The following is a 16,157-nucleotide window of genomic DNA, read 5'->3' as shown; positions in this document are numbered from 1 at the left end:
TTTTATTTTATTTTGTGCAGAGTCTCACTATGCAGCTTGGACTCATAGTGGTCCTCATGTTTTCAGCCTCCCTAGTGTTGGGGATGTAACTCAGTGTGTTTTTGTTTTTGTTTTTGTTTTTGTTTTTGTTTTGGTGGAACTGGGGATTGAACTCTGACCCTTGCACTTGCCAGGGAAGTGCTTATTCTGCTAAGCCATCTCCTCGGCCCCCTCCCTAGTGTTGGGATCACAGGCATGCGCCACCATGCCCCAACTCCATCGCAGCTTCAGCGTGCCCCGGGGGGCAAGGCCAGAGCAGCATGGCAGTGCTCGGGATCGAACCCTGGCCCCTGCGCTTACAGCCATATCATTTTTTGTGCTCCTTTCTCATCAGCAGATGAGTGCAGGAACCTCCTTTTATTTTTATTTTGTTAAGTTTTTTGGACTTCCTTTTATGTTCATTTTCTTTTTCTTTTGTCTTTTTGAGATAGGGTCTGTCTTTGCAGTTCAGGCTGGCCTTCAGCTCACTTTGTAGCCCAAGCTGGTCTTGAACTCACAACAATCCTCCTGCATCAGCCTCTAGAGTAGTGGGATTACAGGCATGCACTGTATTCTTTTTGATCAACTATTGTGAATTGTAACAATTCCAAAAGATCAGCCTTCCAAATGAGCTATTTCTGTTGTATTCCAGCTTCTTTCAAAATAACTCGTGTACTTGTCACAAAATGCTGAATCCCACTTCGGTTGGCAGCAAGTCTACAGTAACAGAGTAGAAAAGAATTGCAATTGTGGTGACACACTGGGAAGAAGGTATCTGAAGGGCAGGTTGGAAATGACAGGGTGTTCTGTCTCGGTGAGATGCATTTGCTTGCGTTGTTTTCTTCTTCAAGGGGAATACGAGTGCGTTTTGTTGACTAATGGCACAATTTTTAAGTGCTGTACTTTATTAATTTTTATTTATTTTTTGGCAGAACCAGGGATTGAACTCAGGCCCTTGCACTTGCCAGGGAAGCGCTTATTCTACTGAGCCATCTCCCTAGCCCCTAAGCACTGTACTTTAACCTTGATTTTTTTTAGATTCAATTTTGTAAGTTGATTTATCTGAGAGTACCTTGCATGATTAACTGATATTTAATGATGCTCAATGTTATTATTTTTTTTAAAAGATGCCCCACTGACCAATTGCTTTTTTAAAACTTTATTTTTGAAATTGGGAAAAAACCCCAAAGTTAGACATATTCATATTTTATTATTACTATGTTTTTGCTGCACGGGGGATTAAACCCAGGGTCTCTGCCCTAAGCTGCGTTCCCATCCTTTTTTAAAATTTTTATTTTGAGAAAGTCTTGCTGAATCAATAATACCAAGGCTGGGCTTGAACTTGTCATTCTCCTGCCTCAGTCTCCAACAATGCTGGGATTACAGGTGTGCACCATTATGCCCAGTTAAATCATACATATTTTAAACACTGTGGAAATATACAGTGTGATAGGATAAGTCTCCTGTTATTCTACCCCACAAAGATAACCAAGCAATTTAGGACATACCTGCCCAAATTTATTGCCTACTGTCTTAGTTGCTCTTTTCATTACCGAGGCAGAGTATCTGACACCCAAAGTTGAAGGAGGAAAGATTTACTTCAGCTTGCAGTTTGTAAAGGTTTCAGCCTACAGTCAGCTGGCTGCAAGGTCGGGTGGCACGGCAGAGGTGAAACAGCCTGTGGCGTGGCACGCAGAAGGCAGAGAGTGGCAAGCAGCGGCGGCGGCAGCAGAAGCAACAAGCCTTCCTTTTCCTTTTATCTCATCCAGGTGCACCTTCCCTTTATCTACACCCAGAACTTTGCTAATTCCAATCAGCGGACAAAGTTAGTACCACATGCCCTGAAACTCAGTATCATATGTCTTAGATCCAGCTATTTCCAAAAAGCCCCAGATGTGAACATGTGAGGCTTCGGGAGGACATTTAGATACAAGCTATACAATACCTACTTAAAAAAAAAAATACAGGGGCTGGCGAGATAGCTCAGTGGACTAAAGTGCCCCTTTAGCCAAGCTTAGGCAAGCGCAGGGACCGAGGTTCAATACCTGGTACCACATGCTGTGTCAGACCCCCCTCCCCCAGGGTGGGCTGAGCTGGCCAAGTCTGGGCATAGTGATGCATGCCTGTAATTCCAGCGCTGGGGAGGCTGAAAAAACAAGAGGATCACTATGAGTCCCAGCTGCGTAGTGAGTGTCTGTAACAACCAAATACGTGTGTGTGTGTGTGTGTGTGTGTGTGTGTTTTGGCGGAACTGGGGATTGAACTCAGGCCCTTGCGCTTGCCAGGCAAGCACTTATTCTACTGAGCTATCTCCCCAGCCCCAACAACCAAATACATTAAAAAAAAATGATGCTCAACCTTGTGAACAATAAATGAGGGCCAGGGAGGTAGCTCAGTAGCACAAGCGCCTGCCTGGCAAGCACAAGGTCTTAAGTTTGATTCTTGGTACCAAAAATAAATAAATAGAATAAATGAAACATAAAGCAAACAAATAAGATTTTTTTTCTGTCAAGCCTCAAGATAAAAAAAATGTACAAAAATATTCTGATTAGTATAGACCCTTGTTGGTGGCTACATAGGAAGATGGCACTCCTGTAGAATGTCATTGGAGAGTCAGAGAGATAGCTCAGTGGCATAAGTGCCTGCCTGGCAAGCACAAGGTCCTGAGTTAGATCCCCTGTACCAAAAAAGTAAAACAAAAAACCAACCAAACAAAAAAAGAGTATTGGTGGGGAGATAAATTGGTACTAAATGAAGAGCAATTTGTCAGTTATTGTGACTATTTTGTATACATATACCTCATGAATATTTTCATTTTAGAAAGATAGGAATCTTGGGCCAGCCAGATATCTCAGTGGATTCAAGTGCCTGCTTAGGCAGACACAGGGACCTGGGTTTGATCCCCCGAGTGATGGTGCCGGCCCTGCCGCTGGGCACACTGAGTGAGACTGGGCATGGTGGCACGTGCCTGTAATCCCAGAGCTTGGGAGGCTGAAAACAAGTGGATCACTATGAGTCTGATCTATGTAGTGAGTGAGACCTTGTAGGCCCTGTACTAAATACATTAAAAGATAAATAGAAAATAAAATAGAAAGATAGGAATCTTGATAGCTTATAATGCTATCAAGTGGTGGTGGTGATGGAGGTGGCTGGTGGGGCTGTGGTAACTGAGGCATTCATTGCCTCCTACCGTGTCATAAAATTCCATCTGTATCTACCACTGTGCAGAGAGTGGCAGGGGTCAAAGCAGTTCTCTTGATTCTTTTTATTTATTTATTTATTTATTTATTTATTTATGTGTGTGTGGCCAGCTCAGCCCACCAGGGGGCGGGGCTGGCTGGCATGTGGTGCTGGGGGATTGAACAGGGGTCCCTGTGTTTTGCTTAGTTTAGCTTGTTCTAAGTAGGTGCTTTAGACCACTGAGCCATCTCATCAGCCCCATCTCTTGATTCTTTTACAACACAGGCAGAAAGAGAATATTCCTGGGTAGGAAGATTTTTGCTGTTGCCTTTCATAATGTAGAAACTGTGAGTGGCCACCAGGACGTGCACACACATCATTCCTAGGAACTCCTACCGCCCCTCTGCTTCTGTGTCCTAGACCAACACTGAGATCGTACCCTATGAAATATTCATAAAGCTCAATTGACCATAAAGCACTGTGCTGTAAGTGACCCAAATTACATCAGCAGCCTTTTGAAAAAAGAGAAGAAAGGAAAAGGAATTTAAGGCAATGGCATCCACTGAGCCAACCTTGCAATTTTCAAACTGTAATAAGTGGGTCATGGGTTTGCATTTTGTAATTTCAGAAATGACTAAGGCTTGGATTCTTTTGAGAATGTAAGCGTGGCTTCATCTTAGTATAAATCTTTCTACATTGCAGATTATGTTGCTTTGTAAATCAATATTTTAATTCCATATTCATTGGATTTCGAGGTCTAAAAATCCCAAACTTGTTCATAAGGGTGTCTTCTCCCATCAGATCAGGTCTTTGATGCCCGATGGGCTCCTGCCTGGACCCCCAGCTGGTTGCAGATCGGCCTGCAGGAAGGCCCCCTTGCTCACCTACACACCAGCCTGGACTGTTTCATTGTTAGAAATTCTTTCTAGCTTGTGCAGGTGCTATCTCCTCGTCTCATCTCATCGATGAGTCCTTCACTCTGCTGAGTGGAGCCTCTGAATAAATCTGCTCTTTGTATCCATCATGGATTGAAGAGGCTTATTTCTTCTAACCGTAAATCACCTCTTTCTTTTTTAATTTTTTTATTTTTTTGAACTCAGGACTTTGCACTTGCCAGGCAGACACTTATGCCACTGAGCTAATTCCCCAGCCCATCACCACTTTCTTATGGGACAGGATTCCTCTATGTTGAACAGTACATGGAGCATCTATTTTCCTCTATTCCTGTCCCTTTGTTCATAACACTGGATTTAGTGAACCCTAAAATTGTTAAGTTCAAAGGGCTGGCCAGTTAGCTCAGTGGACTAAAGCACCTGCTTAGGCAGAGTACAGTGGCTGGGGTTTGATCCTCACTGTCCCACTGCTGAGATGGTGATTGAGACTGGGCCTGGTGACATGCAACTGTAATCCCAGAGCTTGGGAGGCTGAAAACAGGAGGATCACTACAAGTCCAATCCACGTAGTGAAACCCTGTACTAAATACATTTTAAAAAAGGATATAAATTGTTAAGTTTATTTATTTGTTTTTGGCACCCGAAGTGTACACCATTTTCTCACAGCAAATTATAAACAAACTAAAACTCCAGAGTAGTTGCTTTTCGAGCCTGAGTACAAGATGGAGCATCTGTTTCTCTGGAACCATAGCTTTTGTTTTGAGCTAATTTTTTCTGACCCTCACTTCCTTTGGAATTCTGATTCTGTTCCATGATTGTCACCTGAGGTATGTGTCTCTCCCTGTGTGGTGTCCTTGGATAATATGAAAAGCCCTCCTGCCAGTTTCTGATGTGTTTACCTAGGCACATGGCTCTGAAGAGGGTGACAAATCCCTCATAAGGAGCTTTGCCAAATGCTTTTGGCAACCTTTAGATTCAAGGCTTCTTACAGAAGGGAAAGCAACAAAAGCCAAGGCCTGGCAGCCGGGCGGGTCGGAGGAGTGGAGGGGCTCCTTGGTTTAGGCATTGACATGTAAATATCAGAGCGCTGAGCTGCTCCCGCAGACCCTCCCGCCATCCTCCCTTCCACACAAAGCCGGGCTCTGAGGGCTGGGCCTCGCCTTTGTGAGTCCCCGCCAGCCGCCCAGTGCAGAGGCAAGTCCCTGGGAGGACCCCGCTCCATTGTAAAACTGCCTTTGTGACTGGGACTGTGGATAAGAAAGTTTCCCCAGCCGAGTGCAGTGGGAGTGGACCCTGGGGGATGTTACGTGGGCGCTTGATTGGTTCTTGAAATGATAATGAAGCTACTAAGTGAATTTTAGTTCGACTTGCTGTAAGTAGAAAAACTGTCCAATTTTTATATGTGTATGTGCAAAGAATAAGAGTGGCTGTCAGGTGTGAAGTACTTTTAAAATTTTACCTCAAATTTCTGTAGAATAATTTTGTTTGGGGCGTTGTGCTTTGTGTAGTCCTGCGCTCCCTCTTTATTCTCTTTCTCTCACCTTCCTTACCTCCCCTTCTCCCCCATTTCTGCCCTCATTTCTGGTCTTCCGGAGTGTACACTGGGGGCAAGTTGTGTAAATTATATAACTGTTCTAGGCGGTATCACAATGTGTTTTGCAAGTTAGAAGCAAATAAAAGGTATCTATCTACCATTGGAAGAATCATGTGAATAAAGTAGGGCCAAGGAATGGATAAGATGGGTTTTCTTTCTATGAAACTTCAGTAAAAGTTTATGTGCTAGAGTCCTAAATTCAACATGTGAATATAAAATATATGGTGCTTACGGCCATTAATTCTTGTACCTCAATTTACCTGGACTAAGAAACAGCCGCTCAGCGCAGCACGCTCCTGGGCCTTCTGGATGGGTCACGCAGGTGCGGCCTCTGCCCTGCCTCTGCCCTTTACTTTCTGGCGCTGTCCCCCTGCTTCCCAGCAGCCATGAAATAAACAGCTGTGCTCTGACTTACTGTTCTTCAGGAGGTCACCGCCTTGGAGCCAGCTGGCTGCTCACTGATCTCCTGGAGCCATCAATAAGCTAAATTCAACTTTTCCTTTAAATCATGGGTGTCAGATATGGTGTCTTAGCAACAGGAAAGCCGACTACTAACAGTGCCCCGTCACACTGTGGAAGGCACATGGCAGTGGTATGCTTGGGACCAATCTTCCTAGGCCCTTAGGAACTAGTGAGATACTATTTAAAATATAAATTTTCTGAATTATGGGTACTGAACTGACAGGAGAATACTGATTTTTCTATAAATTATTGTTTTGAGGGGGCTGTAGTTGAGGATTGAACCAGGACTTCATGCATACCAAGCAAGTGTTCTACCATTGAGCTATATCTCTAGCCTTAAAATTCTTTAAAAACCTTGAAGTTCAAAAGCTTTTATTTGGTAAAAGCTATCCCACACGAACTCATTTCCCTAGTTACTTATAGAGATGGCACCCTCAAAAAAGTATTTTCTTAAGAAAGTACAAATGTTTCCAGATCCCTCCCTCCCTCCCTGCCTGTCTCTGTATAGATGGTGTTCACAGTATGGATCCAGCATGCACTGCATCTTTTGTGGTTTTGTTATTTGTTTTTTCATTGTTTCCTTTTTATTTTTATTTATTTATTTATTTGAGAGAGAGAGAGAGAGAGAGAGTGGTGTGTGTGTGTGTGTGGCCAGCTCAGCCCACCAGGGGGCGGGGCTGGCTGGCATGTGGTGCTGGGGGATTGAACCGCGGTTCCCTGATGCTTTGCTAAGCTTGTTCTAAGTAGGTGCATTAGACCACTGAGCCATCTCTCCAGCCCTGTTTCCTTTTTAGACAGAGTCTCGGTGTGTAGCTCAGGCCCACCACAATACATGTTTTTTTTCTTTTTTGCGGTACCGGGGATTGAACCCAGGTCCTTGTGCTTGCTGGGGAAGTGCGTATTCCACTGAGCCATCTCCCCGGCCCCCACATCTTTAAGCATCAAATATTCATAGACTTTTTGCCTTTTCAGAGTAAATATAGTAGTAGAATTCTGTGCTTACATACCAGAATACCATTATAAGGTTGGAAAAAAATTTAAGCTATAAAACCCCAGCACTGGGGAGGCTGGGACAGGAGGATCACCATGAGTCTGAGCTGCGGAGTGAGACCCTAGATCCAATAAATAAATAAGTACAAAAACCCCACCTATGGTTAAGTGTTAAGTCTGTTCTTGATATTTAAGTATGCGTTATTCTCATGAGCAGGATTAGGGAAGTGTGTGGTGCAATGGAACGATCAGTAAACTCAGAACTTTTGGGACATGAGATCTATCACTACTCAAGTCGCTTTAAAGAAATGACTTCACTGAACTCCAGAGATTAACTGGTTGAGCGGTTCTCCATTGGAAGCATTTACCAAGATTGAGTAGTAACATTTAAGTTGTCACAATTATCCAGGCACGGATGATTGCGGACCTTGAATACTAAGTATTTTGCAATGCCCTAAACTGTCCCACCTGGTGCGGTGAAGAAGTAGCCTGCCCCAAAGCTAGTGGCGCCCCACTGAGCAGCACTGCCCAGATGATATTAGGGTTCTTTCTCTGAGCTCCCATTCTTTTGAGTGCATTAGTGGAATGTTACAAGAGTCCAAAACCATGTGGAGCCAGTGCTTTGTGTCGTATCCTGCATTTAGCATTAAGCTCCCTCCCCCAACTCAGGGTGAAGTCAGACCCCATAAGCTATCAGAATTCGTAGGCCATGGCAACTGAGATTAGAGCTTCATAGCCAGGGAAATCCCAGGGATAGTTGTGAAAATGTTCTGGTTTTATTCCAGAGCAGGTGCAGAGTTTGGCCTGGGTTTTTGGTTGGCTTTAGATTTTCTTTCACGGCCTCCTATCCTAAAGGGAATGAAAGGATTTACTGTGGACATAGGTCTGGCTTCTAGGGCCTGGACTTTTCTGGTGTAGAAGAAGGACAACTGGCTCTTCACACTTGCTGCTTCTAGGTGTTGGTCACAGTGTGGGCTTCAGTGATATGCTGTAGTTTCTCCTGTCTTTTTTCTTTGTTGTAGACCAGGCCAGAGGAAATGTGTGCGCTGGAATAAAGATTACTGGCATGTCTGAATTCTGAGATTGTGTCTTAGTTACTGAGACAGTAGTGACAACTTAAAGGAGGAAAGGGTGATTTTGGTTCATAGTTTGTGGAGGTTTTAGTCCATAGGCCTCTGGCTCCAAGACAGTTGGCATGGCGGACAAGCATGGCAGAGGGGTATGGCTCACAGCATTGTGGCAGAAAGCAGAGAAAGTGGGGAGCGGGAAGAGGTAAGTCCTCCCAGGATAGGCCCCAGATCCCACCTCCTAGCAGCGAGGCAGCCATATGCTCGTGGGTGAGCAAATCCACTGATGATTATTACGCCCTCATGATCTAGCCAGTTCCTGCAAGCCCCACCTATGAGCACCTGAGGCTTTGGGGAAACTTCTAGATGTGAACTATACCAGGCTGGCTTACTGAATTGTATTTTATGTGACAACGCAGTGCTACCAAATGTAAGTCATACAAGAAAACTTCTGTCACGATTTTTCTGGTAGACTGTAACAGAGGCCTGAGTTACTAATCTTCACTAGAAACTTGCTGTGATGTTGTCTGTATATGCAACATATAGTAATTGTAGTATAGCTCACCAGGAGCATATTTTTATTTTTATTTATTTATTTATTTTTAATTATTTATTTATGTGTGTGTGTGTGTGTGTGTGTGTGTGGCCAGCTCAGCCCACCAGGGGGCAGGCTGGCTGGCATGTGGTGCTGGGGGATTGAACCGCAGTACCTGTGCTTTGCTAAGCTTGTTCTAAGTAGGTGCTTTAGACCACTGAGCCATCTCACCAGCCCCAGGAACATATTTTTAAACTGAATTGTTGCTTTCAATCTCAAAATGATCTGAAGAAAATTTAAATAAATAGGAAAATAATGTCAGTAGTAACGATAATTTGATACAAATCTTGCTGGTCCTTTGAAAGTTTTACAAAGTTAGATTATGGTTTATAATGTTTTATAACCTGTCCTGTTAACTTGGTCATATCTTATGTACATACACATCTCTGTGACATAGAGATTACCTACATTTACAAGCCTTCAGTTTCATTTCAGGCTGCTACAAGAGTAGCGAGGGCTGGGTGGCTTAAGCGATCAGATTCATTTGTAACAGTTCTGGAGGCTGGAAAGGGGGAAATTAGAGGGCCAGTATTGGTCGCGTGCTGTTGAGGGTCCTCTTGCTGGTTTGTAGATGGAGATACTTTTGTATCTTCACATTCAGAGAGCCCAGAGAGGAGGTATGCTCTGCTCTGTTTTTCTTAGAAGGGCACTAATCCCACCATGAGGGCCCCACCCTCATGACTGAACTGCTTCCAAAGACTTCTTTTCTAGATACCATCATGCTGAGGATTAAGAATTCAGGATATGAATTTGGGGAGTGGAGGGGGTATAAACATTCAATCTGTAGCAACTTTTGGTTATCCATCAGGTACCTAGAGTTAGACTCTCCAGATTCATATTTCAGCCCTGCCACTTATTAGCTGGGCAGATTGTTTAACAACCTTGTGCCTCATTTTGCTTATCTGTAAATTGTGGGCAATGTTAATACCAACTATGGTAGTGTGCTTCCACAATTAAATGAGATAATAGATATAGATGCTTGACATAGTGTTTTGTGTAAAGTTAGCAATCAATATCGATTCACTACAATTTTCTTGTTAACATCAGTGTGATATGATTACACTTTCCCCCCAATCAGTTCCCTGCTATTAAATATTCTTTTTTTTTCTTTTTCTTTATTTACTTAGGTACAGTAGGCTTTATTGATGGTATGCAATGGTAGTAAGCCAGGGCTTCTGACGTCCCTCCCCTCCTAGGTGGCCTGGGATGGAAGCTGTGAGGGGAGATTCTCAGTGTTGAGGCTGAGTAGGGCAGTGACTTCTACACTGTGGACTCTCTGTCCCTCTGGTCTTGCTGGGCTGTGGTGGGAGAGCCACTTACTTGAGACTACCACCCTGTTGCTGTAGCTGAACTCATTGTCATACCAGGAAATGAGCTTGACAAAGTGGTCATTCAGGTGATGCCAGCCCCAACATCAAAGGTGGAAGAGTGGGTGTCACTGTTGAAGTCGCAAGACACAACCTAGTCCTTGGCGTAGCCCAGGATGCCTTTGAGGGGACCATCTGATGCCTGCTTCACCACCTTCTTGATGTCGTATTTAGCTGCTTTCTCTAGGCGGCAGATCAGATCTACCACTGACATGTTGGGAGTGGTCACACAATGCCATGCCTGTGAGCTTCCCGTTCAGCTCTGGGATGACCTTGCCCACAGCCTTGGCAGTGCCAGTTGATGAAAGGATGATGTTCTGGGCAACCCCAGGACCATCACACCACGGTTTCCCAGAGGGGTCGTTCACAGTCTTCTGGGTGGCAGTGATGGCATGCACTGTGGTCACGAGTCCCTCCATGATGCTGAAGTTGTCATGGATGACCTTGGCCAGTGGGGCTAAGCAGTTGGTGGTACGGGAAGTGTTGCTGACAATCTTGAGGGAGTTATTGTACTTCTCGTGATTCACACCCATCACAAACATGAGGGCATCGGCGGAAGGGGCAGAGATGACGACCTTTTTGGCACCGCCCTTCAGGTGCGCCCTGGCCTTCTCCATGGTGGTGTAGACACCAGTGGGCTCCACCACGTACTCAGCGCCAGCATCGCCCCACTTGATGTTGGCGGGATCTCGCTCTTGGAAGATGGTGATGGCCTTTCCGTTGATGACGAGCTTCCTGTTCTCAGCCTTGACAGTGCCAGGGAACTTGCCGTGGGTGGAATCCTACTGGAACATGTAGACCATGGAGTTGAGATCAGTGAAGGGTCATTGATGGCTACAGCATCTACCTTGCCAGAGTTAAAAGCAGCCATGGTGGCCAAGTGTCCAGTAGGGCCAAATCCATTTACTTTAACCTTCACCATCTTGTCTGGATCGCTGCTGGCTGCATAGGAAGAATAGCTGTTGGCAGGTGCACAAGAGCAGAGAGCCCCCCCCTTTTTTAAATCTTGCAATTAAATCTTGTCTGATATCTTGAGTTATTAGGATAATTTCCTAAAAATGGAATTTCTAGATGGAAGAGAAGCAACTATTACAGCCTTGAGATACTTACTGCCATCCTTTAGGAAATCTGTTTCACTATTTGCTTCTACTGTCTTTTTCTCAGCATTACAGAAATTCGGCATGGCTTCCTTCAAACATTCCTCAAGTTTTGGGACCTTCCCCTCTTAATCACTAGGAATATAAATTCATCTAATATTGTTTTGGGGCAAGCATGATTGAGGAAATAGATTAGCCACAAAGCAAACTGGATAAAGCATTTCATGGTGAAATATACACACATAATCAAGGTGGGTCGCCTGCCTCCTCAGCTCTCGGGCTGCAGCTTCTCTCCACTGATCAAGAACTGTTGTGCAAGAGGATGTGAACGTGTGGCCTCTTTCTGTGGTCCTTATACTCTCTTTCCCCAATCCAATTTAATTTCTAGACATACTGAAATGAAAAAAAAATTGTCTTCAGCAACATGATAAGAAAACTATATGAAATCGGCAGTGTAATTATACAATGAAAAGTCAGTTCCTTTACTTTGTGATATATAAACATCACTTAGTTTATTTACTTTTGTGTTTACCAGAAAGAGTTGCTACAAGTTTGGAATCCGCCCTTTGCCGCTTGACCTGGCACTGAGCGCTGTGGCCCAGGCCCCTGTCCAGCATATCTGTGCTACCGTGTCCCTAGTAGTGACTCAGTTCTCTTGCCATCGTTCTGTTTGAATGGTGAAAACTCCTGTGTGCACTGTGCTGTGGCCTGGCCTGCCTGTCACCCATTTACTGAAGCCTGATTTGTCCTCAGCACGCCACCTGCCTGCATTTGATTATGAGTCAAATGCAAACAGGACCATCCAAGCTGCGTGACATAGTGCCGTTTGAGGGAGGCATCCAGATTATCCTAAATGTGTTCAGTCTGTGAGATTCTCATTAAAAACACAAAGATGTAAAAATTCTCATCAAGAATTCTCACATTTTTTTCAAATCTATCTTAAGATGCCAGAATCATGCTTGGAAAAGGCTAACTGGGTTTGCAGACACTGTCTGAGGTACTTTGGCTAATTATTGGCTTTCCATAAAGAAATATAGGTTATATTCTTATTCTTTGGATTGAATACTTGATTCATTTCTGCTCAAGAATGGTGGTTTTCAAACTTTGGACTATGAGTCATTGTAAGAAATACATTTTAGGGCTGAGGATATAGCTTAGTGTTAGAGTTCTTGCTTAGTATGTAGACGGTCCTGGTCTGATTTCCACCACTGCCAAATAGAAATACATTTTGCATAGTGGCCTAGTATGTATGCATACATATGTAAACACATGTTGTTTCCTAAAACATGTACATGTTGATCTATTCTATATTTCATTCTTGAAAATGCTGTTTGTGATCCTATTTTTTTCATCTACAAATGGGCCATGAACTACAGCTTGGAAATCTTATTCTAGAGGGGAGTTCTGGTGAGTGTGGGTTGCCTGGTAGCTTCGGTTGGAACTTGTAGACACTCTCATAATGGTATAGAATGCCTGCCCTTTGATGCTGGGTCTAGGGCAGGTTGTACCTACCTGAGACATTGCCTCTGGGGTGGCCTCAGTGCCACAGTGCCGGTCAGGAAGTTGAGATAGTGTCCATGTGTTGGTTGCCTGGGAACTCGGACAGCTTCGCTTTCAAGAACTTTTGTCCTGGCTCTTGCCACTGCAACTGACAGCTCTGCCTGAGAGGGAAGGTTTAAACAAAGACAGTTCACTGTGAGTGAGCGCGCCTGATCTCGCCTGGGCCTGAATCGTGTCTTTGTCCCCGCAATTGACAGAACAGAAGGAAGTGGCTCGTTATTAAGAATGCCAGCTGTCCATGGCTTGATCTCTGTAGCCAAAGCTGGCTCACTTTTGAGTAAGTGGGGACCTGGCTTCCCGGGTGGTGTGTTTTGAAGGGTAAAGATTTTTCTTTAAAATGCTTACTCTGTCTCCTGCACCTAATATATAATGATTAGAAGTTTGTTATTTTGAATATTCTAAGTATTAAGTCTTTGAGAATTCATGTTCAACATTGGGATATCATTGGATGAGAGAATGTCATGCTTACATCTAGAGATATTTAATGGGGATTTGGGCTGACCCCAGGAGCAAGGTCCTGTGCCTGTGGGTGGAAAGAGTGGTGGTCAGGAGAGCAAATGGAGAAGCTGGAGAACTGAGCAGCAGGAGGAGGAAGCGGGCTGCAGTTTGCTGAAGCTGTGTCTACCTTGACACAGAAGGTGACAGAGTGAGAATGTGGAGCCCTCTTGGTGTTTGCAGAAGAATCGTGAGAATTCTGTGAAAACTGTAGCTTGGGATGGACTTGAGCAGATCTTAGAGATGAAGAAACTGATGCTCACCAAAGGTGACCAGAACTCTTAGGACCACATGATGTTAAGGTGTTCCGTGCCCTGTATTATTGCTCTACGTGCTCGTGTTGTTTAGCAGATTTATTTTCATGCAGGCAGTATGGCGGATGTGGGATGCCTAAGGGTGACATTTATTTTATCTAGTACCTTTGAAGTATCTTGCATTCATACAGGCTCTTTCCCTTAATTCTAAGTCTTCTGGTCATTGAGACTGGTCCATATGATTGAAGTTGGGTTACTGGGTAGGGTTTTTTTTTTTCAGTTGGTGATGATCACAGAATTTAGAGCTAGAAAGGACCTTAGTGGTCACTTTGGTTTATGGTTTTTAACTCGTTACTGGGTCATAAATGAGGTTACTGGGTGTGACTGACAGGGACTGTTGGTTGAGTGGATAAGTCTTGTAAGTATTTATCTTCCCCACTGTGCAGTACATATGTAATACTTCCTAATAGGTAGCCATCAGATACAGCAGTGCATCTCATGTGACTGATCTAGATCCAATCTTTCTTTGACGAATATCCAGCAATGGCTACTCCTTATTATGTGTAGGTACAATGACGAGTTGCAGTAAAGTAGAATGTCCCCTGTGCGATTAGAACGGACCCTGTTCTCACAGTGCTCGGATCATAGTGGGGGGGATTGGCACCAAAGGCCGTTGTGACAGGGTGGTGACTGGTACCTATTCACCTCTTACCCCATGAGCACCTCCCTAGAGAAGCAGGGAGCTGACAGGGTCAACTGAAGCAAGAACAGCCGTGAGAAGCTGTGAGTGTCTGTGAAGAGACAGGAAACCCAGCCTCTGAGATTCACAACTCAGACCAGGGAGGCGCCGGAGAGAAGCAAGGGTGTACTCCTTTCCTAAGCTCTAGAAACTGCAAATATTCTCCTATTTGGAAAAGGGGTCTTTGTGGATGTGACTAAGTGAAGGATCTTGAGATGAGACCATGCTGGATTGTCTGTGTGTGACCTAAATTCTATAACAAGTATCCTTGAAGATTGAGGAAGAGGGAGATTTGACATAGAAGAGGAGGAGGCTGTGCCCTATCTCCTATGTCATTCTTTTTTTTTTTTTTTGAAGGTTTCAATTGTACTTTATTTCTTCAGTAGACTATATTTTAATGGATACACAGCACTTTTACTTGGCATCAATTATGATTTCATTTAGAAATAATTTAGCTGTATCATATCAGCTGGCATGTTACTTACTGATCTCTCCATTCCTTGGGGGTGACTCTGCCAACAGGGGAAAGGTTCCATTCTATTCCTCCTATGTCATTCTTATACTGAAGACAGGCTGGGAAAATTGTGGACAAACAGGGATTGCTAACTTTCCTCCAATTTTTAATTTTATTTTTTTAATCTTTATTTTGTTGTTGTTGTTGTTATTATTATTATTATTATTACTATTGTTGGCAGAACCGGGGATTGAACTCAGGCCCTTGCACTTGCCAGGGAAGTGCTTATTTCACTGAGCCATCTCTCCGGCCCCCCCTTTTTTCAGCTTTTTTTTTTTTATGTATTTGGTACAGGGTCTTACTACGCAGCGTAGACTAGTAGTGATCCTCCTGTTTTTAGCCTCCCCAGCCCTGGCAGTACAGGCATGCACCACCATGCCCGGACTTGGTTTCTGGCTCATCGTGCCCAGGGGTGGGCCCCACATGGCATGAAACCCCAGTCCCTGAACTTGCCTAAGCAGGCGTTTAATCCATGGAGCCATCTCACCAGCCCTTTCCTCCAATTTATTACCAGTAGATAATACTTTTTTTTTTATAAAGATAATTTTTTAAAATCCTCATACTTATTCATGACTATCCATTTTTTCATGAAATTCATTGTAGAAAATACATAGATGTCCCTGTTTCTGTGGGTCTTTATTTTCTCATGGAGCTTCCGATACCACGTGAAACTTACGTTAAATAAATGGGCACAGCTTTCTTTTGTAGTCTGCCTTTGTTGCCAGGACTTCCAAGCGCATTTCCAGAGTGAAAACAGGTCTGGAAGGCAAAGCTGTGTTTGGGATGAGCGAAGTGAGCTTCTGACCTGAGCACAGACTTTGTGAAAGGGGGTAACGAGAGATACGCTGGAGAGTCTGCCACTGACTTCTTGCCTTTGTGGTGCTTTGAGTAATAACCTCTTTCGAAAGGGTCATTTGATAGTCCCTTGTGCTGCGTCTTGGGTTACGGCTCTGCACACCAGGTGAGGGTCGTTTGTTCCCTGGTGGCCACATTCTTACTTGTGTGTGTGTGAATGGTGTAAACAGTCTCTGATTTGTCCACTGCACAGAGCCACACGCATCCCACACGAGTCCCTTCAGCCACTTGCCACATTTGGATCTTGAATATGTACTTTCGACTACCTAACGAGGTTTGTTTATTTATTTATTTTTACAAGGTTTATTTTTTGTGACACTTTATTTCTTTGAAATGTTACTGAAGTATCATCATTCCCTGGAAGTGAAGGAAACTTCTTTAAACCTTCAACAAAAAACATAGCTACTCTTTCAGAGATTCACAAATTCAGATTCTAGAACAGACTCTCCCTTTAGAATTAGATTCACTTTTTCTCTC

At 43.9% G+C, this 16,157-nt stretch overlaps 1 protein-coding gene and 1 pseudogene across 2 annotated transcripts in view; one reads left to right on the top strand and one right to left on the bottom strand.

The window, feature by feature from the left end:
* Window positions 1–16,157, top strand: part of Ankrd6 (ankyrin repeat domain 6) — a 210,953-nt gene that overhangs the window by 40,717 nt on the left and 154,079 nt on the right. The gene's annotated exons all lie outside the window — the stretch shown is intronic.
* LOC101559900 lies at window positions 7,982–11,088 on the bottom strand (annotated as a pseudogene).

Source organism: Octodon degus, unplaced genomic scaffold, assembly GCF_000260255.1.
Source record: "Octodon degus isolate 3935 unplaced genomic scaffold, OctDeg1.0 scaffold00022, whole genome shotgun sequence".
In the NCBI taxonomy this organism is placed as follows: domain Eukaryota; kingdom Metazoa; phylum Chordata; class Mammalia; order Rodentia; family Octodontidae; genus Octodon; species Octodon degus.
Note: the sequence above shows the minus strand (reverse complement) of the source record. Positions and strands in the feature narration are given on the sequence as shown.